The sequence below is a fragment of the Chaetura pelagica genome, unplaced genomic scaffold (assembly GCF_000747805.2).
Source record: "Chaetura pelagica isolate M959 unplaced genomic scaffold, ChaPel_1.0 scaffold69, whole genome shotgun sequence".
NCBI classification, from domain to species: domain Eukaryota; kingdom Metazoa; phylum Chordata; class Aves; order Apodiformes; family Apodidae; genus Chaetura; species Chaetura pelagica.
In genome coordinates this window covers 6,922,428-6,948,259 of record NW_009970724.1, presented here as the reverse complement: position 1 = coordinate 6,948,259, position 25,832 = coordinate 6,922,428, and positions in this window count along the sequence as shown.

Here is a 25,832-nt window from a genome sequence, read left to right as displayed (position 1 = left end):
ACGCAACTGCTGGGTTTGGGGTTTTTTATAATTATATTTTGCCTTTTGCTTAAAAAATAGATATCTATCTTGAAAAATCTAGATTTTAAAGTCCCCCAAATACCAGTCATTGACTTGATCATACAAGTATAAGCTTTAAACACACATATTGACCTAATTAAGTTAAAACCTATTTAGGGAGTTTTAAAATATATTTTATTGCATTACGGTCTATAAGAACCTCATCGTATCCATTCACGTTGAGTTTGTTAAATGCATGTTTATGCATTTTTAAGCAGCTGTTGTTTGACTCCTTTGCAATAAATGTGGCTATACTATTGACAGATTTAACTTGCAGAGCTTCTCATCTAGCAGATCACTGTAGTTGAATATTCTGAATTTGGAATAACTTTTATTCCATAGATTTAAATTACCATGAAACTCGATGCAGTAAAAAATAACGGGACCAAAAGTAAAATAATTTAAAATGTACATGTCATTAAGCTTGTATTTCAGCCTTGAGTTATTGAGTGCTTTCAAAAAGCAACTACCAGAAGTATCTAAGTTCATATAATAGACTGAGGTCCTGCAAATGCTCTATATTTCTAGGTACACAAAACAACATGCACAGCTAGTTCATTACAGTTTGAGTGGGGGAGAGAGAGGGAACAGTGCCTTTTCTACTTGAAAACAACCGAAAGGTTTTTGTTTTTGACAATTTGTAAAAAATATTTGCTCTTAGGCTGAAAGCTTACATGCCAAGTTTCAGCTTGGAACTCATTTTTACGACTGAATTATAAAGTCCCTGAAAACAGGCTTTTCAGGAGGGAATGCTGACACAGCCTTAAATACGGTGGCAAGAAAGGAGAGAAAGGAACACTTTAATGCAGATAACTTGTTTTTTTCTCATTATTGCTTTAAAAGAAGCAGCTTGTTGCCTACCCTTAGGCATCAGACAATGTTTAAAACATTTCTCATCATCCAGTCTTACTACCAGGTGTTGTGGAAAAGACCTCATACAGACCCTTTTCTGAAGTGAAACTGGTAACTTAGATGGAGGATGCTGAATTATTTCCTGATTTTTAACGGGATTTTTTAGTCTGAGACGTACAGGCTCACGTGATTTGGAGGATATAGAAAGGCACATAGCTTATGTCTTAGCTGTTCTTTAAATCTTATTTTAGGCTGTTGTCTGCCACTAAAACTGAAAAAGAAGTAATGACAAACTGCTTGTGCAGATTTAGAGTACAAAGCAAATTGCTAGAAGATGATCTGTAAGAATCTGTATTGGTTTGGCTATATTTATGTCCTGATTTTTAAAGTGGCTTATTATAGTGGTTTGCAGTGAAAACATCTTGCAACATGTGTTGCTGAGGTGCAAGACCTTCCCACATTCTTTAGAAAAATACCTGATAAAGAATAGGTTTTCAGAGATCTGAAGTGAATAAAGAACAAGCAGTTCAAACATGAAAATGCTCAAGAACTTTTTCAAAACTTTGCTGAAAGTTAACCAGTGAGGCAAGCCAAATTCAATGAACAGAGAGACCATAGGATGGCTACTTTCTTGTTGAACAAATTAATTAAATGCACACGATACAGAGTCTTTACAATGTATAATGTTGGGTTTGTGTTGAAGCAATGTTACATAACTGGAGAAATCCCTGGGAGTGTGCAGCGGCCAATTTACGTTCAGAGTTTTTTATAGCATCAGCAGCTACACTAAACAGCAATTCAGGAAACATGAGATGTTAAAGGGAAGAAGAGCTGGACAGGACTGCACTGGTTTCAGTGGTGCTCGGGCTTTATTTCCACCTTAAAATTTTTACCTGGCCATGATCTGTTTTTCCATTACTGGAGGGCAAAAATGGGAGGAATTGTCTGGGCTAAATTGCAATTAGCCAGCCCTGAGAGAGGCTGGCACCAGTTAACTTGGGATATTGGAGTGAAAAGGCCTGTAATCAGCCTTCGGTCATGTAGAACAATGCATAAAATTAAATTGACATTAATGAATAATTGTGTAATGAAAATGGAAGAGGAGAGTTAATTGCATGTTACAGTGAGTGTAATGCCTAGATAACCTTGCATTTAATGCTATTCTTAGCCCTGCTGCCAAGACTTCTACAGAGCCTCTCTCTGCAGGAAGTCATTAAAGCTGTGAGTAGATAATGCAGGCTCAGTGAAACCTAAGTGGCAACAATATAACAAGAGTTTCTTTCAGACCTTGGTGTTTTCTGAAAAAAAAGGGCATGTTGAGGTAATTTGTACACATTAGAATGAAAACAGGAAACTGAGCAATCTATTTGTAGTTTGTCCAGTTTCACAGAATTTTCAACTGTTGTTGAAGCCAAAGTTAATTCATATAATCAAAGACAAAACTAACCATCAGTGCTTGCAACACAGTAAGCATCCAGCTGTCTACAGTTAAAACTTTGTTTTGTTAATCACCTAGTACAGCAAAGGGTACAAAACACTTGACCTTAGACATAAGACGACAGTGGGAGACATCTTCAGCACTACCCTACTGACACAGCTGGTTTGTGCTGATAAATAAAGCTTCAGAAAAGTATGATTTAAAAACTTGGTCAGTTTTCCATTTCTTTGAAGATCACAAATAATGACTGTTTATGTATGCATGGATACTTCTCAAAACATTTAAACCAGTATTCACCGCAAAACAAACTTCCTTTCCAATATTTCTCTTTGTAGGATTTTTTAAATCAGATTTCAGAATAAGGTGTTTGTTTGCTTGTTTTTAACCTTTTGAGTGTCCTGGGAGAGTTTACTCCAACAGAGATACTTGTTTTTGCCTTAGGGACATTGTTTGCTATCATGATGCTGTATTGATTTCAGTGGGATTGTCCTTCAACTTTATGACTCTGCTTATAATGTAGACTTGGCAATCAGGAAGATAAGAGGACTAGAAGAAAGCTTGTATCATGAAAACTAGCCAACCTCAGAACAAACAATCAAAAACCCAGAAAAGTAAACAATTTCAATGTATATAATTCTGTAGTTGCTTAAACAATATATTTCCATTATTAAAAACTAAATTGCTTTCATAAAGTCAATGGTTTATCATTGCTGACATTACCTCTGCGTTATGGTTCTTTGTAAAGACAAGTGTGAGTAGTTAGTTCAGCAAAAGAGGGCTTTTTGTTTGGAAAAATTATTATATTCAGAAGGCTATTATCTGCTTGTGAACACAGCACAGACTAATCTACTTTGGCAGTGTGTATTCTGTAGATTGTTTGTGTTACAAAGCAATATAAAGAGAAGCATCCTGTTAGATTTTGGGTCTTGATTGAAACTTGACTAACTTATCATTTAGATGAAATATATAAATATTGATTCAATCTCTGCAGATAGGCTGTTGACCTACAGTCTTCTTTTACGCTAAAACTGCCACCAAGGAAGTCAAAGAGCAGAATGCTACTTGCTTGGATGATCTTGTCTCTTGGGAAAGCTAAAAACTTGCCATCTTAATTTCTGCAGTTCCTTGGAAATGGTATGGGGAGTTCATGTTACTACTGAGGACAGTACAAACCTGTCGTTGGCGTGGGATTCTGACTTCATAGACTTGAACATGAAACTTGACAGAAACTAGTGAGGAATTTCATGGGCTGTGGCTACATGTGAACCATGGCTGTAGACAGCCTCTTAAAATAAAAAAGACTGAACTCACCAGTGGTGCCACAGTCTTTACCTCTTCCACTCAATTAGTTAACAGCGTTTCTCAGAATCCTGTGGCTTAGAGGCAGGATGAACCACAAAGGATTTTGCAAACTGCTAACTGTTAATAAATACTAGGTGGTGATGAGAGTTGTCTGTGAAAATGAAAGCCAGCAATGCTTTTGCAAGTGAAATATTTTTTCCAGTGTATAAAATATCTGTGGACCTCACTGGAACAAGATAGCATAAGTGAAGACTGCAACAGGATTCCAGAAAGGGTTTGGGTATGAGTACAGGAAATTGAGAACATGCACAGTTGAAACAAAAAACATTACTAGAAGTTAAAAGAAACTTTCTGTTTCAGAAGGCTATTCTACAGATGCCTGCTTTGGGGTTTTTTGCAGCTTCCTCTGGGCTGGCTGGTGCCGACCAGTACCAGTGCGGGCTCCTTGGCTAACTGGAGGAGTACTTTTTCTCAGGTTACCATCCCTTTGTTCCTGTTTCATGAATCGGCTCCTTCCTATAACACACCTCAGACATAATGAATCTGTTACTGTGTAGCGGGGCCATTATTACATGAAAATGTCTATCGCTGAGGCAGACCAGACAATTTAAACTGTGACATACTTTTTCAGATATTTTTATTGCAGCAGTTAAATTTACACCTTACTTGAAAGGCTGAGAAGAGCCTTCAGCAGGTTCTTCCTGTCCCACCCTTCCTCTCTGTCTCTGGGTAGAAGCCCTTCTTGTTTGTATCTTGGTGGAACCTCTCCTATTTTTGTGCATCTACAATTGACGTTTCCAGTAGATCCAGGCAGGGTGATAGTAACTCAGCGTAGAACAAACCTTCTGATTATTTTCTGCTAAGCTGTTGTGCATGACAGCAAAAATATTTGGTCCAATGTGCTTACCAGTTTGTACATTTGTGCTCCGTACATTTCTTTCTAGTTACTATGCTGTGTTCTGAATGTTATGGAAGTTGGCTTCGCATAAAATGTAGCAATGGTTTTTGAACTGAAGTGTCTAAGTGTGGTCATCGATATAAGTAATCTGTTTATAATGAAAACAACTTTGAAAGCAGTCCACTAACTGTCTCATTATTTCCATGGACTATTCAGATTTTCTGTATGCGCTCTGAATCATGCAGTGCCCTGTTGAGTGCACTTGCTGTACTGGAATACAGGGATGCTTGCTATTAAGAATATCAATGTAGTATGGATGAGATTGTTGATGATTTCCACACACTACGCAGGAGGCTGTTAGTAATAAGGACAAATGCCAGTGGTAAATCAAAGCTTGTGTCATGAAAGCTTGGTGTGGATGTTAATACTTTCATAAGAAAGTGGGAACAGGGATGGATGCAGATCTAAATGGGGGGGACATGCAGCTCTGTCAGGGCAGTTGCATCATGTGATATGGGCCCATATGCCATCCTAACCAAGGCTTGGGGGAAGCACAAAAGTCTTCTCTCCTTTCCTTGCTCCCACAAATGCTAGAACATCCATATTCTGACAGTGAAGCACTTAGGAATTCAGTTCTGCCTAATCCCATTTTAAACTTAAGCTTCCAACTGTCTCTGGTACTGGATTGATACTTAGATTGTGAATTCACATATCTTTTGGTTTCTGCTTACACTTCACCTGCTGCTCAGTGCAATGTATTATATAAATGGCTATTTTGTTAATTGTTCTGAGCCATTTTTCCAACATGTGTCCCAGGCTCTATTCTTCATTCATCTTTCCCATGGAATGAACTGTATTAATTTCCTTCCTTAAGCTGCCTAGCATGTGTTTTAAGCTGTTGAAATAACTGAGCACAGAATTGTTACATCAGATTCTTTGAGACTGAAAGAGGAGAAAGAACTAAACTTCAGCCTTCTGCTACTCTTCCCCTTCCATGGTAACTGCTACAAGGAAAATGGAACAATGAAATAACTTTTAAGTTACTACTCTTTTTATCTGTTTAGGAGAGCATTATTTTTTTATTTTCATTTTTTGCATTCTAGCATCCCAGATTCAAGGATTTTGTGTAGTTCAGTAAGGTGGAGCTCTTTGCCTTGAAATATGTGGATATGAGTCTGTTTTTAGTGTTTGCTATATGCTAGTACAAGTACATTAGCCTCTGTGGATTTTGTTAATCCAGATTTACTTGTGTGAGAGTTGACTCTGACCCAGAACGTGCCTCATACAGTGCATTTTTAGGAGCGGGAATGTGTTTTCATGAATTTGAGCTGAAGCTGAAATAGATGTTGAAGCTATAAAGACAATATGTGGATCCTCTAATAAAGCCTGTAATTACATTGACTAGAATTCAGAGAAATAACTGAACAATATACAGCATGAATCTATCATTTTGCAACTTTCTGAGTGTCATAAATCAGTATATTTAGCAGATGTTTTCAGCATATTGTCGTCTTTGTATTTTCTGTTTGTATTGTGGAATTGATGTGACGCCTCACAGACATAGGAGTTTGCTGAATTGCTCGAAATTGAGCTTTAATGGTCTTTCCTAATTCACACATTATTCTGACCAGTTGACTTACCTGTTTCCTCTTGTGTTCAAGGCATAGGGAGTTTGCTGAAAGTCAAAACAAAGAAAAGAAATAGTCAAATACGATTTCATGAGTTGTATTAGAACAGGTTATGTAATGGGGTGGGTGTAGCGGTAGTGCTTCAAAGCATTGGAAAGGAGTTAAAGAGCACAGAAAGGTTTTTCTGTTGACACGTTGCCATCAGGAACAAAGATCAGTGACTTGTTCATTCTTGGGCTCATTAAAATGAAGAAAATTAGGAGAAAATCCACTTTCTTATGTAGCTATCTTTAACAAGCATGTAAAGAGATTCATTTGATTGTAGTCTGTAAGCATCTACCATTAGGAAGAATTCTGGGGAGAAGCTCTATAAGACAAGACAAAGAATGACATCAAAGTGGTATCATTTCAGTCATCAGCAAATTTAGATTTTTAGTCATCAAAGTAACTGACCATCATAGCAGTGTTGGATTCCCTCTCACTAGAAAGCATTCATTAATTGTGGAGGTTATACTAAGTGTCGCAGTAGCCTCTGTGTTGACATCGGCTCGTGACAATAAGTTATGTGCCAGCTTTGCTATAGGAGGTCTCAAAAGATGACCGGTGAGCCTGTGGCACATGGTACTGACAGTACTAGTAACGCTGTTTCAAATACAAACAGCTGTGGATGCACAGACAGTGCAGATTAAGAAGTGCCCCTATCCCAATTCTGCTCAGTTTTCCTCTGAAAAAAGAGCAGGTTCCTCATGAAAGGAATCTTATATATTCTTATAAGGAATATTTGCTTTTCTAGCAAGTCATACTGTACATAGACACCAGCAGTAATTCTGAATACATGTTATCTGCTCTGGTTGTATAATCATTTCTCTTTTGCATGGACAACTGTATGGTGAAAAATGTAATTAAGAAAGTAACTTCCGTCTGAAGCCTAAAAAACATTGAAGGAAAAAGTATTGTTATACTTTTTAATACAGTATTTATCTAACATCAGGGAATAAGCTTCTGTTTCAGTTTTTCATAGCTTTTACACAAATATGCTTATTTTCCACAACCAACTAATCAATTAAACTAAGTTTTCTGATCTTGTTAATTTTTAATAGTTCTGTTAATCACTATATCAAAAAATCAAGAAGATAAGGTCATTTTCTGTTCATACTATGCAAGTTTCTGTATTAATTTAAAATATACTGAATCAAGATAGACACTGGTATGATTGGTGGCTAAAGCTGAATCTTTATAATTTAAGCTTGCTAAACCCACTTCTGTGGCACAAATGAATTTCAGCTATATCTGGAACCAAAAAGGATCAACAACTCAAACAGAAGTGGTTGGTTTCTGTGAACCTAAACACTGCACATACCTTCCTACATGGAAATCGAGATTGCATCTAGGTTAAGAAATTATATAAGTAAATAAAGAGGTCATATAGTTGAACAATTGATTAGGTTAAAGAAATGCCATTTTCATTAGAAAAATTATTTTATTTTGTATGAAGGTTAATAAAATACTATTTAAACAGTGCCCACAATGACACTTCTTTTTCAATGGAAATCTGTTTATGCTTTAATCAGCTTTTAAATACTTTGCATGTCTTTCACATGATACTTGAATTACCTCACTACAAAATAAGTTAAGTATAGTATGTTGCAACAGTAATGTCCTTTGAGACCAGATAATTTTTCATTTCACCTTGTTAAAGCAAAACTTTTATATGTTTTCTCGTAGCTTATCAGAATAAGAGATATGTTACACAATGAACAAGGATCCTTATCTTTTAGGCTCTATGTGCATGATGATACAATCTTTATTTAATAACGAAGAAGGTTAGCTTTTCTGCTGTTGTGCATTTCCTACCAACTTACACCAATGATTACTAGAGATTTTAATTGCAATGTTACAGGCAGCTGCAGATTGTTATTATCTCCTGAATCTGTAGTAATTATGTAGGATGCCACAGCAGTCGTAATTTAAGAATTCTTGACATTATCTGCCTGGCTTGGTCAAAAAAAAAAAAAAAAGTGATGAGAGTGGTAGTGTTTCATACTGAGAAAATGCCTGTGGGTTGAGTGGATGTAAGCTGTCTCAGGTTTAACCTCTATGGCACGCTGATACTATTCTTGCCTGGTCTTCTGTACCTGTTGAGATTGCTTGCATATTTGAATACACCCTAAGCCTGGCCAAATCTGTGTGTCTATGTTTATGAGGTTCTTCTCAGATTTCCCTTTTCTGTGATGAAATGCTGATAAGGTACTTCAGAATCAGCATCACTCTGCTTTTTACTGCTATGGGTGAGCTGGTACCTGTCCCTGGAGATTTAGAGGTTCTTCCACATTGGTTATATTGACTGAAGTGAAAAGAGCTATATTTGTTTAGATTGTGTTTTATATTTGTTTAGATTTGTTTAGATTGTGTAAACTACTAACCAACAGAGGGAGGATATTTATTGTCAACATTTTGCTCTACTGTTGCTAGCTTGATTGCTTGCTACTAATTGGTGGCTATTTTTGCCAGGACACTGATTTAGGGCAACAAATGCAACTGCTGTGGAGAGGGAGAGTCTCTGACACTTGCTCTTACATGGCTGTGCAATTGCTCAGATTTTGTCTACACTTTCCCACCACCTCTACATGATCAACCATACCTGCTATTTTAGTGCCATCTTTTATTCTTTTGTTACTTTTTTAAATTTCTGTCTCTGTAACACATCTTAAATCACAGGTCAAATCAAAAGGTTTTACAAAGTATTTAGGTGGTTAAACAGACAAATGCTTAGTAGAATTCTTTACATCACTGAAGTTAAGTGATTAAATCCCATTGATTGAAAGGAAAGTCAGGATTGCAGCATCTTTAGTTACTTAGGAAAATACTATCCAGCAGAGCTTCACACATTTTAAAGTCCCTCCTTCAGGGCTGTTGTTTTCTGGAGGCCCCAGAAACAAAAAATAGTATTCTATTTGCAGCACTTTGCCTCTAAACAAACTTGATGAGTCCTACTTTTATATAATTCTAAATATTAATATTACACACACCATCACCCTCACTTCATTTTTTCCCTGCAAATTGCTTGCAAGTAGGTTACTTCAGTTCATGCCCCAGGAGCAGCATCTGAGATCTACCAGAGATAAGTGTGTTTGAGAGTTAAGAAGGCCTTTCAGAGAAGTAAGTGCCTTCTCAGTATTTCTTCATCTGAACAAGGATGTTTTGTCCTCAGAGTCAATATGTGAATTTGGAATAGCAAGCTCTTACATATCCAGCACCTCCAATGTTTTAGACCTTTGTCAACTTAGGCCAATAGTTTAACTGCATATTTTATTCTAGGGTTCTTACTTGTGAAATTAGTAAAATGAGGTAAATCAAAGGAGGCTTCATTCAACCCAGGTACCTTATTATTAACGCTTTCTTTCTCAGATTAACAAAGAAGAAGCTCAAATGGCTATACACTGATTTTTCAGTTTGTTCATATTCCTTTTATAGTATCTTTTTTACTTGGAAGGGAATGAAACAAGTACCAGTTTACAAAATCATTGCTTTTTATTGTGCATTGTCTCTTAGAAGCAAATTAAACAGATCTTTAGCTGGTAGTTGGCAGGATGACATAGGGATAGCAAGAGTATAATGAGAAAGGAGCTGCTGATTCAACACGGTGGGGAAAGCTAGTGTGGCACCATAAAACATATGATACCTCATAACACCATCTCTTCTAAAGAGTAGTGTATCGGTGTAGAACGATAACATTCTGCTATACTACTTTAGAAATAAAAACAAAAAACACACTCCAAAGGGCATCTTCCAAAATTCTGGGAAAACTCTTAACAGTCTGAACTTTTGTGGTCTAAACAACAGACAGAGAAATTCCTCTGCCGACTAAAACCATTGTAGTCTTTAGAAGAGGGTATATAAAGCAAAACATCCCAGAAGTACTCTTGGGAATCTCCCAACTGTGAACTGAAAACATTGCCTGTTAGCTACTCCTGAAAAGAGGATGTACTTTGTCGTAGGTTGACTCCAGGATAGTCGTTACATCTTCTCTCATTCTCCAATTAAAATTCCTTTTCCTATCCTTTGGCTTATTTCTGTGTGTGTGCACTCCTTTCAGAGCCAGTGTGTATCCCTCTCCCTGACAAAAACGGCAGTGTTTGTGTCTCTCCGCTTTCAGAACATTCTTGAGGGTAACCTTGTCCCAAATGAGTCTCTAGCCTGGAAGACTGTCCCCAAAATGGCAGTGGAGCAGTGGAGACCTGGACTTCAGATACACAGCAGCCCAAAGGACAAGAGCGTATAGGCCATTTTTTTATCAGTTTCATGCACTGTCTGCACTTTATACTGTCATCTAGAAACCCTGATGTAACCAGTTAGAGGATGGAGATGAATTATAAGCAAATCATCAGAGAGAAAGCTCTAGAGAAAATTCCCCAAGAGGAAACAATATCAGAAAACTGTTCTCTCTCTCATTAAGTAGCTTTTACCTGAATTTATCTGAGAACATCAATAGGGTGCTTATGAGGAACACTGGCACAATCATATATTACTTACACAGCATGTATCTGTTTTTTGTCATATTTGTAGCTCATAAATACTTCACTCTATTGTTATACCCCACAGAATATAGCTAGGGGTTAGCACAGGGACTGTACAACTGCCGTGGTGCCCAGTGGAATCTAGAACAACTTTATGTTAAGGAACATGTATACCTCATTGTCTTCATATAAATGAGAAATGCTTCCTGCTCTTTTCCCTCATCTCTACTGTACTTTAGCTGTGTCAATATTGAAATTTTTGCTCTGTACAGAGATTATTATTCCAGTTTTGGAGTTTTTATGAGACCTGAGCCCGGTTCTGACCTTTCTTACATGGATTTTGGCACTATCTCGCTATGAACACTTTCTAATTGCTGATTACAGCTTATCATTACAAGAAGACACTTATAACCAGGGAATTGAACTAGTATGTTTGAATCTGTTTTAGGTCGGATCCAGCTGTGATTGAAGCTGTTTTAGTTGAGCTCTGATTGGAAGGCAGTAACAGTTTATTGTTCAGTTCACAGACTCTCAGCACAGGCCTTCAACAAGGGAATGTGTTAGCCTCCATCTCCTCCCCCTCCATGAGCATAATTTTTAGTCCTGCACCTGCACTGGATTATTTTTTTTAATACCTTACATTTAGTACAGGGGCCCATGTTCCTGCAGAGAAAAAAGTGATGCCAGGATTACAGGTGAGGCCAGTACTAGCCAGAGAAGTGGGAGTGATATAAGGGTCAGCAGGTAATGTCTCCTCTTTCATGTAAAAACACAAACCCATTACCTGCACACATGTATGTCTCTCTGCTGCTACATATAGTAGTGGCATTGCTGGAGAAAATTAAGACTAGTGAATAACAGTGCTTTCCTCTATGAGAAACAGGAGTCACAAGAAGCAGTTTGCCTGGAACTCACTTTAGCAGGTAGGCCCCAGGGGGTAACTGGTTCCAGGGAAGAAAGTTTTTGATCATATAATTACAGAATGGTTTGAGTTGGAAGGGACCTTAAAGATCATCTAGTTCCAACTGTCCTGCATGGGCAGGGACTCCTTCCACTAGATTAGTTTGCCCAGGGCCCCATCCAACCTGGCTTTGAATGCATCCAGGGATGGGGCTTCCACAACTTCCCTGGGCAGCCTGTGGCAGTGTCTCACTACCCTTACACTAAAGAATTTCCTTCTGATCTCTAACCTGAATCTCTCCTCTTTCAGTTTAAAACCATTACCTCTTGTCCTCTCACTACAGGTCCTTGTAAAAAGTCCCTCCTCAGCTTTCCTGTAGGTCTCCTTCAGGTGCTGAACGGCTGCTCTGAGGTCTCCCTGAAGCCTTCTCTTCTTCAGGCTGAATCACTCCAACTCCCTCAGCCTGTCTTCATAAGAGAGGTGCTCCAGCTGTCAGATCATTTTTGTGGCCCTTCTCTGGACACATTCCAACAGGTCCACATCTGTCTTGTCCCCTGCCCTCCCACACAAATACAACAATCTTATGACTGGCTTCTCTTTACAATCTCCACAAACCAAACACAGACCATCTTCTGCTAATGAAATCTTAAGATTTGTGGCTGCCAGCAGCAAAAGGCTTATTGACATTTCACCGTTTTTTTTGTTATATATGACATCAGGGTTTTAAGCTGTGGTTTTGCTCCCTCACAGAATGCTTTTGGAAACTCAGTCATGGATTGGATTGGTAGTATTGGCAGTCTAGAAAATCTTCACTTTCTCCAGTTGGACATAAATCTAATAATTTATCTCTGGGAGGATATTTTGAAGTACATTGTGGAGAAAAAAATATAAAATATTCTGTGTTTTGGTTGCTTCCGTGGGAGCAGTAATGTTACCTTCAGTGATAGAATTTTAAACTTTATCTCAAGGTCTTGAATGGGCAGGGGAGAGTAAGCTGTGAACTGTTACTGTGAACAGGATGTCACGATCCGTGATCTATTGTATCTCCTTGTTGGAGTGTATTAACTTATCAGGATTTGCTGAGAGATCCACACGTGGGTATCGCCTCACACAGAGGAGACAGGGGCTTATGCCCTGACTTTTTCGAGTGAATAACTTGCTCAGTGCTTACTAATATTTCTAAAGAAATGCACGGTTTATTGTGGGGAAAACAAAGCAATTTGGGGCAGGAGGTTCAAAAGGAGTGATTACAACACATTAAACATATATGGGTACAGGAAAACAAAGCAATTTGGGGCAGGAGGTTCAAAAGGAGTGATTACAACACATTAAACATATATGGGTACACCTTAGTTACACATCTTATTTAAGTGAGGGAAGGAGAGGGGAGGGATATGCCCGAATGGCTGGATTATACTTTCCCCTATAAGCTGGGGTAGCCGGAATTGTCTCACCACGCGGCAGTGCAGGTAGGATGAGCTGGGTAGCAAAGAGGCTGCGGGCACTCCAAGCGCAGGTCGCCCCCCCCACCCCCGTAGCTGCGGCACGGCTGTTTGCCGACCCTGGAAACGCGGCGGTTTCAGCGGCGCTGGGACTTTTGGCAGCAGCGGCGGTGGGCAGGCAAGCGGCGGCAACGAGCGGGCAGGCAGGCAGGCAGGCAGCGGAGCGGCTCTGCAGCAGGGCAGCTCACAGCAGCGGCGGCAGGCGGCGGCACACGGCAGGAAAATGGCGGCGGCAGGCAGTGTTTGGAGACGACCGCCCCGAACACGAGGAGAGGACGAGAGAGAGAGAGGGGTGTGCTGCGCTGCCTCTCTTATGGGGTTTTCGGCGCTCCCGATTGGCCGGTTTTGTATTTCCGGGCTTTTCAGCCAATCAGACGGGACCTAGTCCCGCCCCTGCTTCCGGCCACGGCTCCTCCCCCGCAGCAGCTGCCCCCCCCCACACACACACACACAGAGGGTTCAGCGCCGCGTGGAGACGCCATTTTAAGTCAGTTTTGTCGGCTGACTCAAAGGACATTTCATGTTTGTGTAAGGAAATACCTGGTCCTTCACACAGGACTAGCATCCTTCATGGATGATCAGCCATCATCTGGAAGGTTTTGAATCCCTTATTAACAATTGTTACTAGTAAATGCTACTTCCAAGGACAGCAGGATGCTTACCACCTGTGCTCAAGGTGGCATCATTAATGTGTACTTGTGTGTACACAAGTAACTGTGTCTTGATTTTGCTTATGCAATCTTTTTCAACCTTTTGCCACAGAGCTTTGTGGTACATTGGCATGCTCCTTAACCCCAACAGCTTCTGGTCACAATAGTAACTCCTTCCACTCTTTGTCCCTTCTGTCTTGAGCTAAGAGATGTCTTGCTGGTGCTTACCTGTCCAAAATATTCCTACATGCTGTAATTTCCAAGTTGGATTCCTGCATTATACTCTGTACAAAAGTCCGTGACCTGCCAGTGTGATAGCGCTGGCCAGTTTGAATGTGTTCCACTTGCACAGCTCTGGCTTTGTATCTGGGTCTGGATGTGATTCAAGCTGTTGGATTTAATTAGAAAGTTGTGTCTGTTTTGGGGCCTGCTTAATCAACTTAGTAATAGCCCTTGCATCGAGGCCATGTCCTACTGTCAGCATAGGGGCCTCCTGATAAATCTCAAAGTGCATTTTTAGTCACTGAAGAACAGTTAAAATTAGTATTTGATAGATTTCATTGTGTCATGTCATGCCACTGGCTGCTGCTGCTGTAGGTACATTAAGAATAAAGTAAGTAAAACAAGGTATAGCAAGTCATCTTATGTTACCTGGCACTTCATGCCATGTAGGGAGGACTTTTACTGCAGAAACTTAACACCAAATATATAATTTCAAGTGCAGTTTATGCACTTTTTGATGCAGAACATGTAAGAAGTGATCACTGCAAGCATTTAGTTTAGTATATATCTTTAAAGCAGAAATACTTTGGAGTAAAAGGTACAGTTGCAGTAAGTTATTCCAAGTGATGCAGTTGGCTAGGAACTGGGAGACAGGGCCATTCCTTGCTGCTCTACTGCCCTATGGTGTCAACTGGACCATGTGGTTTCACTTTTCTGAGTATAGTTTCTTCATCTCTAAAATGAAAGCACTGCAGAGCAGTTGAAATCTGTGGGTGAAGGGGCTCATGTAGGAATTGCATGTTTTATGCTACAGTTAAGGTAAATAGGCAATTGCATTTAAGATGTACATGTGGAAATTATCTCTCTTATTCTCCTCTTAAAAAGGTATCAATACTCTATTTACATCATTTTTAATGATAATCTGCACAGGCAAAGATCTGTGTCATGTAATTCTTTGTCAGAATATAGGCCACCTAGCCAATGAAATTGCTAAGACTACAAAATAGCAATTTATCTTACCAGGGTTGATACAGGGGGGTTTGGGTTCTTTCTTTTTTTCTTAAAACAAACAAACAAACCGAAACAAGCAAACAAAAAAACCCAAGCAAAACAGCTGGGCTGCAGTAAGATTTGGGAAGATCTCAAGATCTGTAATTCTGTCCAATAGCCAGAAGCTGATCTACAGAAATATATTGCTTTTTGCATACCTATAACACAAAGCACCACTCAGTCTGCCGTAATTATCTCCTCCAGTGAGAAGATGTAAAGACAGTAAGAAAGTAGGTATGTCAGAATGCCCCAGCTTTCTTGTTGCCTTGGTGGTGGGTTGAGAGATTTGAGTTGCACCTGATTCTGTGTTACTGCCTTACATCAAAAAAAGGAAAAGAATTGCTGGGTTTGATACCTGTTGTCCCTAATGGTAGTGCACAGTGGCCTGTCATGAATAAGTGAAAAGAAATATTTCATACTTCTACATTTCATTTGTGGGATTAGGGTTCTTGAATGTTAAAGAATATCAGATAATGACTCAAGATTTCTTTTTAATGTTTTTTACCTGACCACCTGTGGGACACAGTGCGACCTATTTGCAGAGCAGATACCACAATTCCCAGCCAGTTCTTCAATACACTGTATCAAGCCTTCCTATTTGTCAGTGATAGTGAAAAGTTTAATGTTGAAACTTGTTACAGTAGTTTGCAAAAGTGGCTGTCTGCAAGAAAACTTGTGTTCTGTGTTTTTCAAGGTTTTAATCTTTATTCTGATATTTTTTACAGTAGTCACCTAATACATAGCACAATAGTTGTTTTAAGAGTTTTGGGGCTTGTGCATTAGTCGGCTTAATACAAAGTTCTGGAGACAGGTTATAATAAGTTAATTGTGATGCTTTAGCAGTTGTAGGCCATATTCAATCTTTCTTTTTTTGTACCAATGTGTAAAGACCAGAGAAAATCTCTATTCCTGTAGCCAAAGAAACACAAAACTTGTTTTCAGTAATTCTGCTACACAGACAACCTACTGGATAGGTAATAGAGAACAAAAAGATGTTTTATGATTTTGTTTCTTGTTACATTACTTGTAGAAATGTGTGAAGTGAAACCCTAGAGGACACACATTGATATAGATCTTTTTCAAGTTAAGGGGGCTGTGCCAACTGTTGTCCTTAACCAAATCTGTGCCACTGAGCATTTGTCCAGCTGGCTGCTACCCTAAACCCCATTGCTGGCTCCGTTCCAACAGGGAAGCAATTTCCATAAGCATGTAATTTATAAAGTGCTTTGGAATCTTTCAGGATGAAAGGTGCTATGTAAATGTCATGCACTGTATTACATTCAAGACATTAATAACATTTTTTTCTGTTACTTCACCTATCAGGTAAATAAAGGACAGAGAGCATGTTATGCTGTTTTGGGCCAAGGCAATTTTAAAAAAATAAATAAAATTATGTATTGTTCACAGATCTAAGCTCTCCTTGAGACTGCTGATCAGGTGCTAAAGCAGCAAGTGCTTCCTCTCCATTAATATGTCAGATCAAGACTTGTACTTCAGCATCATGTGCAAGGCAAGACAGCAGCTAATTCCCCTGCAAACTGTAGTTTAGGGGGAGATTTAGTTTCCCCAGCCACTCATCTGGCCAGTACAAATGCTGCCATCAGCTGCAAGTCTTTGCAGGAAACACAGTCCTATTTTGAGGGAACAGCCATATGTTATTTGCAGCTTGTCTTACGCCCCCAACAGCCTGCATTGCTTGTAAGGACACCTGCACAGGCAGAAATCCTGAGCAAGAGCTCCTTTGTCAACACAGAGCTAGTCCTTCAGGAAACCTGGCCCTTAAGTTGCAGGTAGTCTTACTGTAGACCTCTCCAAAGTGAAGAAAGGACTATAAGTGAAGAAAATCTTTCCAGGTATACAATCTTATTTATACTTAATGAAGACTTAACTGGGTTTCTTAAAAGATCTTACGGCATTTTTTTTATATTTTAGCCATCTGTAGGATACTCTTGAGAAGCTCCTTTCTGTTTTGTTTTGGGGTTTTTTTTTTGGCTCAAGGGGAGAAGTATATAGACACCCCAGAAAAATAAAACCATGTTCATGAAGTTATCCAAACAAGAGGATTGATTTCTCTGATTTGTGTTGTTTGTGGCTTATTTTAGCCCCAAGGAAAGGTTGCCTGGGATTTTAAATTTGGGGTGGATGTATTGGTCAAATTTAATTCTCTGCATTCTGCCTCCCTCCTCCCTCACTGTGGTATCTCTCTGCAGAACATGGGGCATTGGAGAGCAAGGGTGACCTGTGTTGTTTTAATCTCAGACTAACTGGTTCTTTTGTTTTGCTTTAAAAATGAGCCCTTAACTTCTATAAGCTCCATTCTGTTCCAGAGCTTTGCAAAATGAAATACATCAAGAGGGAGGAGGCATAATATGACAAAAGTAGTGGTTTTATTGAAAGACAGCTTTGTGGTATTTTGCTTTTGAAATTTTTAACACAGAGTTTAAGGATTGGCAATTTGTTTAAAGAAATGGGTAAAATATTTAAAACCACCACTTTATTTAAACTATTGTGCCTCCTTCAGTAAACATTCAGTACATGACTGAACCCTGTATGAACTTGTGCTTGTTGCTGGTTAAATGGATTCTGAGCTTAAATGAAAAGAGGCTGCTATTGAGGACAGGACAAAAAAGTTGCAAGTGCTTTTTTTTTTTTTTTTGCCCACACACAAGCTCTTACCCCCCAAAATACTGCGTTCACAGGATCTTTTATTAAAACACCGTTGCTTTTTTTTTTTTCCTAGGCCTCAAAGTACTAAACTGAAAGCAAGCTGTTAACAGAAATGAGTAATTATTGAAGCTCTAACAGGCAGCTTTCATTGAAGTTGATTACAGCAGCCATATAATCACTTTTACGGATGCTGTAATCACAGTAGCAGGGAATGCTTGACTTGGTTCTTATTGTTTTCACTCAGGGTGGAGGTAGGGGGCCTGCAAGAAACCCGTTTTACCACCCCGGTACAATTTCTGCTGTAAAGGAAATCTACACAGCACTGAATGAAGCAGAGAATCATTTATTCTTTCTTTATTAGCATTTTCTCCTCCCTCACATGAGAGTCTGTTGGAGTCAGGAAATTGCTGTTATTCAATATGCAAGCCAGAGGTTGTAATGACCATTTGGGAGGGTATGACCAACAATTACAGCCCTTAATGAATAGGAGTAATCTAGTTGAGACTGAACACTAGTAGCAACTCTAGTGCTGTCTCTGGTTAAATTAAAAGAACAGCAATGCAAAGGAAGTTAACAAGAATTAATTAGTTAGATCGAACTGAAAACCTACTCATTAGTGATGTTATAGGCAAAGTAAAAGCCTATCTTCAGTGCAATTAGGTAGACAAATGAATTGTACAACTGACTGATTCACACCTGCTAACAGCTAAGGGCTATAGCAGATATGCATGGGATCCACTTTTTACAATTCATGCATACTTGCGTAGTTTAATGGATCTTGCATTCTTGAATTAGCCTTCATTCCTTCACATTTCATTTGTGTATTTGTTCCAAACATTAAAGTGTTTCTTATAGGTTCTGACTCAACGTGCCTGTCTCCAAGACAGCTTTTAGAAGGGTCCACAGAATTGTAGCGTCTGCTTAAACTGCACTGCCACACAGAAGAGGTCTGTTTGCAGGTCTTTCTTGTGCATTTTTTAAACTATTTAGAATTCATGTACTTGACAAGTTTGTGTGTTCAAAGGGGACAGACCTGCAGAGAATGATCATGTCACCAGTTAAAAAAAATAATCCCAGGGTTCAAGATTTTGACACTTGGATGAAGAAAAGAATTTGGAAGCAAAGGAAAAAGGCAAAATCCTCAGAGCTGTGGAGTAAGCACTAGGCACCTGCAGGTCTTACTGTCATCAAAGGAAGCTGTATTTGCAAAACAGACTTGGTGATTCATGAAATGCAGAAGAGCATAAGGAGATTCTTTCCTCTTTTCATCCTGCATTTCCTTTTTCTGATCATAGGCAATGCCTGTGTTGGAACTGAGGAGCAAGACTAGACTGCAGTATCCAGCATATCCTCCCCTGTTCCTGCTGCCAAGTGGGATGAGATTCAGGGGACACAATGGTTAATTTGTACACTGTTTTTTTCAGGAGGCAAACTGAGAAGTCATGCATTTTACTAGGATCCCTCTTTCTTCTGGTATATTCTTCATTCCAGAGTCTTATCTTTGAATTTTCTACTTTGTTAATATTTCACTTGGACCTGTAGGTCTCTAATGCTCTGTGAGACTGCTACGATTCCCAGTTCAACCCTATGTTAGGAAGAAACTGATTTGTTTCATTGCCTTGCACCAATGTAGTGGACTTGGTTCTTTGGCCCTGTTTTGGCATAGATTTTGGTCTGAAGTACTTTTTATTTATGAGTAAGATGGCTCAAAAACAAAGCAGACTTAGTGGGAAGTGCATCTGAGCCTCAGTTTTTTTTAACAGAGCTGCTTCTTTTTAATATCCCAGTTCAACCCTATGTTAGGAAGAAACTGATTTGTTTCATTGCCTTGCACCAATGTAGTGGACTTGGTTCTTTGGCCCTGTTTTGGCATAGATTTTGGTCTGAAGTACTTTTTATTTATGAGTAAGATGGCTCAAAAACAAAGCAGACTTAGTGGGAAGTGCATCTGAGCCTCAGTTTTTTTTAACAGAGCTGGTTTTTTTTAATATGTTTTTTTTTTTTTTTTTTTTTTTAACTGTCTATCTTAGGGAGAAAACTCCCATAAACTGAGAGAGTTTGCACCATGGAATAAATAGCCTCTCTGGCTTGGCCAGTTTCAGATTCTTGTTTTCATTTTAAAAGAGAAGCTTTGAATATAAAGTACTTGATTTAAAGATTTTTATTAGTTCTTAAAAAATGACATCTCTTATTTACACACAAGAGACTGACTCCCTAAAAAACTGACTGGATATGTAAATCTACCAGTCAGATATACGCATAAAATTGATTTTTTTTTCACTGAAAACCCAAGTAAATGTACCTATTACAACAGAAAGACCCCTTTGAGTCCTCTAAAAGCTTTTTTGGTGTATGGCTTCAATGTATGTTTATGGGGTTTTTTAAACAAATGGAGCCAAATCCAGGTTTAGTGTAATTTTTTATATGTGTGTGTGTGTACATATATATATATAGATATATTTGTAACCCTAGCTTTCACCCAAAATTAGGGATAGATGTACTAATGTTGCAGTAATGAGAGCTGTATTGATAGAGAGGGGTCACTGTTGCTTTCCCATAGCTGTTTCCATAGCAGGAGCAAAGGTTGCCTACACTGGAAGGAGGCATCTGGAGATGTCTGTGGTGAAGCAAAACGTTTTCCCTGTCTTTTGACTTCAGGCTCCAGCTCACGATGGAGCAAGATTTGGCACAGGCCTGGGTCTGTTGGAAAATCTAACTTCCCACAGCCTTTCCAGGCTCCAGCCTCCACTGGAAGTGCCCAGGGCATTAAAGTAATGAGGAGCTGCAGGAAGCTGGGGGCTTTCCTCAGTGCCTTCCCTCCCTGAGTCTCATGGGTGCAGACAAACCAACCAAGGCGTTTGAGCAAAACTGAAGTTGCATGAGAGCATTTGAACCCAGTATGTTTCTTATGTTGGGACAAGGCTGTAGTCATTTGAAAGTGGCCAAATGGATTTTTATCAAGGTTTGTTTTTAATAAAGTTATTTCCTTGCTGACAGGCAGGTTTTAACCTTCTGGAAAGAGGGGTTTGTAATAGAAATGTTGACACAACCTCCCTCTAGGGGTGCAGTTGCATTGCTGCAATAATAGTGTATGGGCAACACAGTAACAGGGCACTGACCCATAACTGACAAGAAGCAAGACACCAACTGCATTATAAAGGTCATTCTCTTATTTGTGAAAATGAAGTCTGTTTGGTTTTTTTTGTTATACTCCTGGAGTTTTCTGTTCTCTCCTCCCTCTCCCACCCCCACCCCAAATCCAAACACTTTATATTTTTAATTCAGCAGAGTGTTGAAATCTTTAAGACTATTTTAGAAAAACTAAAGGACAGGAATTAACCCTGGCTTTTGTAGCAGCTACTCTGTTTTCAGCACAGGATACAAGAAAAAAAAAAAAAAGATGGAAAGCCATTTTTGCAGTTTCTAGGGGGCTACCAAAGTTAGGAAAGTCTCAAGGTTACTCTGAACTATAGCCGTCTGTGGTGGTGCTAATGGAGCGTGCTGCGAGCTGGATGCACAGAGCAAATGGCTCTGAGTCTCTTCTGTGTCCCCCGATCTCTATTGTCATCTTCAATAGTGTAAGGTAGGCCCAAAGCTATGAAAACTGTAAGCATAGGAACTAAAAATCGTTGAACTCTTTATGCACAGACTCTCCCAAGAAGGGTGACCTTCAGAGATTCTCTCACCTTATAACCTTTTATTTCAAATGTGTAGGAAGGTTCACTACACACAGCAGAGACCAACTGAAGGGTCTGTGTGCTGCAGTCTGCCTGCATGGCACCATCAAGGTGCCTTCTAGTATCTGAGAACAGTAACCACAATAGTTGATGTCATGAGACTGATTAAAACTAACTGCCCTGCCTCTGAGGTAGAACATTAATTGAAAATGTGCAATTTGTACAATAGGCAGTAGTTAATTATCTGCTTCTTTGAACTGCTTGGTGTTTGGGATGGCTCTGTCTATGGGGACCAGAGAGACGAAACAAAGACATAGGCAGTTTGCATGGGTAGCTGATACCATTTAAATGAGTAGTAGCTGTTTAAAAAAGAAAAAAAGTCCATTTAATTCTTAATGTAATTTTAGATCTAGTTTATAATAATACCAGTTGATGTTCATTTGCCTTATATAGGGGTTACACAAGATGGCCACCTTAATTTATGCTAAGTATCACTATTAAAACCTGTTACTTGCTCTGTAAACAAACTCTTACAAAGTGAGCTAAGGAAAAATAATTTTCACTTAGTTGTGGTACAGGCATTGAGAGTCAAAGATAAGCATTTCTGACTTAACCCAGTAGAGAGCAGTGGTATACACACCAGACACATTATGATAACTTTATTTTAATACATTATTTAATTTGGGATGCTTGAGACTTTTTTTATCCTCCTCTACTTCATTTCAAGTATAATATATAGTTTGCGGGCACAAACGCATACACACTGATGCATACAAATTTAGTGAAATGCTTAATTTATTGGAATTCTTAACCCAGTTCTACTCTGTTTTCATCTATCAATGATAACCACAATGATTGCTGCTGACTAAAATGTAAAATATCCGATAAACTTTGTCATCATTAGATTCCAATGATAAAAGAACAAATATTTGACCAAAATATGTATTTACTTCCCAATTCTATGGTAATTTTTTATGTCTATCTCTCTAACTGTATCTGCCTACACAGTGAGTAAAGTGTTCATCCATTGTTATCATTGCTAAGATCAGCACACAGTTAATCAATCACAGAAAGTTGTTTTATATCGTATGCAAAAGATTATTAATGCCTTATTGTGTAAAAGCTTACCTAAGCTTCAAAATTGAAGCATTTAATCACATTTGTCATATTTGGGTTTTTTTGCTTAATATACAAGACTATGTAACACTAATTAAAACAGTGTGCAACAAAGAACACACTGGGAATATACTGATGAAGAAGACAGATGCACTGAGAGTGACTTCAGTGGAAATTATCTAAACAGTGATTTTTTTAGTAAAGAAAGATCACTCCAAAGTGGAGCATCTGTGTCAAAGCTCGTCAAAATGTCTTAGTAGTTTGAAGTCTGCATTGGTCCCAAAACTGAACAGGAACTACTAATATACATTGAAAATCTCCTGAGATTTTGGGCCATGGCAACAGGTTTCACATGAAACAGCTGGTCTAAGGTGCTCAGATACCACAGTGATGAGTAATGTGTGGGCATTGGGAAACTTGATGAGTTTTGTGAAATTTCTATTATGAAGGAAATCTTGAAATGATGGTTTATGAGCACTGTTAAATCTGCAACTAAGCTCTACTCCTGTTTCAACCTGAAAGCTAGCCTTGTGAGAGGACTCTGCTCTGTCAGTCCTGTTGCTCAGGAGCAGGACTACAGCAGCCACATCACACAGTCCTCACTGCCTTCATATGAAAGGTCATGCTGCTTGCTGTCCCTGTTGTGTTATTTCTTGGTCTTAGGTTCCCTGGGCTGGGTTGGTGCTTCGTACAAAGCCAAGCCAAGCAGAGTTTGTGTTGCCTGTTGTGGAAGGACAATCAGAAAAAACCCAGAGGTGATTTTTCCAGCTTCTTTGGTTGAGTTGCATACAAAGTTTAGGCACTGACCCTGACCTCCAGGTGACCACAATGGTGGCTATTGCAGTCCTTACTGCATAAGCGGGGAAGCAGTGAGCAATAAGGGTGAGATTTTACCTTTGTGCTCATTATTATGAGACTATGATGGGAATCTGTGTTTGACTTTGATGTTCCTATTTTAATAAGGGGGTTAAATGCAAAAATAATTCTATAGGTTAATTAAGGACTGGACAAAATGTTTTACAGTGAGTAAAAAAAAAATAAAATTCATAGAATCAGTATATCATGTGATTGAGAGAGGACAGTTTACTGAATGTTCCAGGCCAAAAAAAAAATCCAGGTGTTAGACTGCATAAGCTAGTAGAGAAGGGCATAACAAGGACCAGTGGCTTCCCAGACAAGGCATGGCAGTCTAATTACAAATAAGGCCCTTACTTTTAACGATGAAAGTGATTAATCACTGGGAGAGGCTACAACAGAAAGGATTACACTCTGCAACCCTTGATTTCTTTTGCAGAAGACATCCAACACCTGGCAAATAGTGTCATTTAAATGCAGTTACCATTCCCCCATGTTCACCTTGATCAGAAGGTCTGACATCTGCCTCTTTCATTACCTGTTCAGAATTTCTCAAGCTGTTGATGGAAAGCAGTGTGGCAGAGCAGAAGAGCACTAAAATGTGTTTCTAAAAGTTCTCATGAGTTTTGTTAGTCTTAACTCCATGCAGTTCTGGCAGTTAACAGCTCTGAAGGATTAAAAGATTGGTTGCCTCTAAGGTTTCTGGTTAAAAGACCTTTATTTCCACAATTATATTTTGTTTCTTTGCAATTGGAACTTGCAGTTTTAACCACATGAAAACAGGAAAATCCTACAGATAATATGGGTGATTGTGGAAACAAAACCTGCTGTGGAGTTTCTGCCCTGTAAGATGAAGTTTCTGTTCTTTCTTTTATCAGTAGTTTGTGTGATTATTAAAACGTTACATCAGAATTAGAATCAACGTTGCCTGGGAAAAGTCACGTAACTTCAGTGTGAAAGTGGTCCTCTTTGGGGTTTTGTTATGAACATTTGACTTTGCAAATAATTCTCTCATTTTTTTTGCCCCTTGGAACTGTCTGTGGGAGGGTTAGTTTGTTTTTTCTTCTTTGCATTATATTAGCTCCACTTCTCACTGCATCAATATATTTTGTTTGGGATAGACATGCATATTTAATAAGTAGAAGGATTCCTTCTAGATTCTGTAGAATTGGATTATCATCCCATTAGACATGAGGCCTCATGTAACCAGGGACACTTAACTTTTGACCTTTGTGAGAAAGATCATTTAATTTAACTGCTCTTTGTATACAGCTGAACCAGGTGAATCTAGGAAATTCTCAACTCAGACTTATGTTTGTTTAACAAATCAGGAAGGGCTTTTAGCTGGAACAGCTGTGATTTTCATCTCTTTTGATACTACCCTAATACATCCTCAAATCCCTGCCTAAGATTTATGTCTTGTATGTGGGAAGAATTGCAAGGAGATAGATAGATTAGATAGGTTACACTCAACTATATGATATGCCTAGATGTTTATCAAAGCTCAGTAATGACCATATAAAACTAGCTGCTAACAGATTTGGCTGTGGCTCAATCCTTATATTTAAAATGAAAATGTCATTTGAAAACCAAATAAAAGAACACATTTAGCTGTACTTGAACAGTACACAGCAAGTTTGGGATATGTGGGTGGTATGTGAGTTTCAGACCTCTCTCTCTGTACAGCAAACGTACAGTGGGCAATCCCAGCCCACTAAGCCTGTGTAAGTACAAGCAGCATGGATAGGCAGAGACCACTCATCCAGGCATTTGAACAACCTTTGTACTTCTTGAAATATGTCAGTGACTGCCCAGTAAAGTCTACAGGATAGCTGACAAATTGCAAAACTTTGTTAACAGCAGTTATTTGAATCATTACTCAAAAGCAGCTAAGGACATGGTTAGGTTCATTTACAAGATCCAGGGGCCGCAGGGAAGGAAAGTGAAGAGCTAAAGTGACAAGCAAATTTATTCTGCTATCATAGTATGTTTTTTTCCAGGTTTACTGGAAGTGCAAGGAGCTCTCTCAAAGTTTTTTGCAATGTCTTAAGCGCAAGCTTGCTTTAGTAAACAAATTATACCATTGTGAACAGTAGTGTGGTCCAAAATCCCATATATTACTATAAAAATGTATGTAGATCTTTGTGGAAGCAGGTACATTTCTTTGGAGTTTCCTTCAGCTATTTAAAATGCATTAAATGCATCATATATCTCAATGGAAAACATGACATCCCTGAATTACATCTATTTCCTAATAAGGAAATTGGGCTTTCTTTTCTGACTACCAGCAAGTAGCTTTCTGGTAGTGTGCTGTTTCATCCCGGAAAGTATCTAGTTATGTTTTCTCTTGATTACCTAGTTCATAGCTTCACTTTTACACACGCATTTGAACATTTAGTAAACCACAAATGCAATTCCTATGGCCTATTAGGTTCTTTTTACTTTTATAAAGTAAACTTTTACTTTTACTAAGAGTGGGAGCTGCATATACCAGATA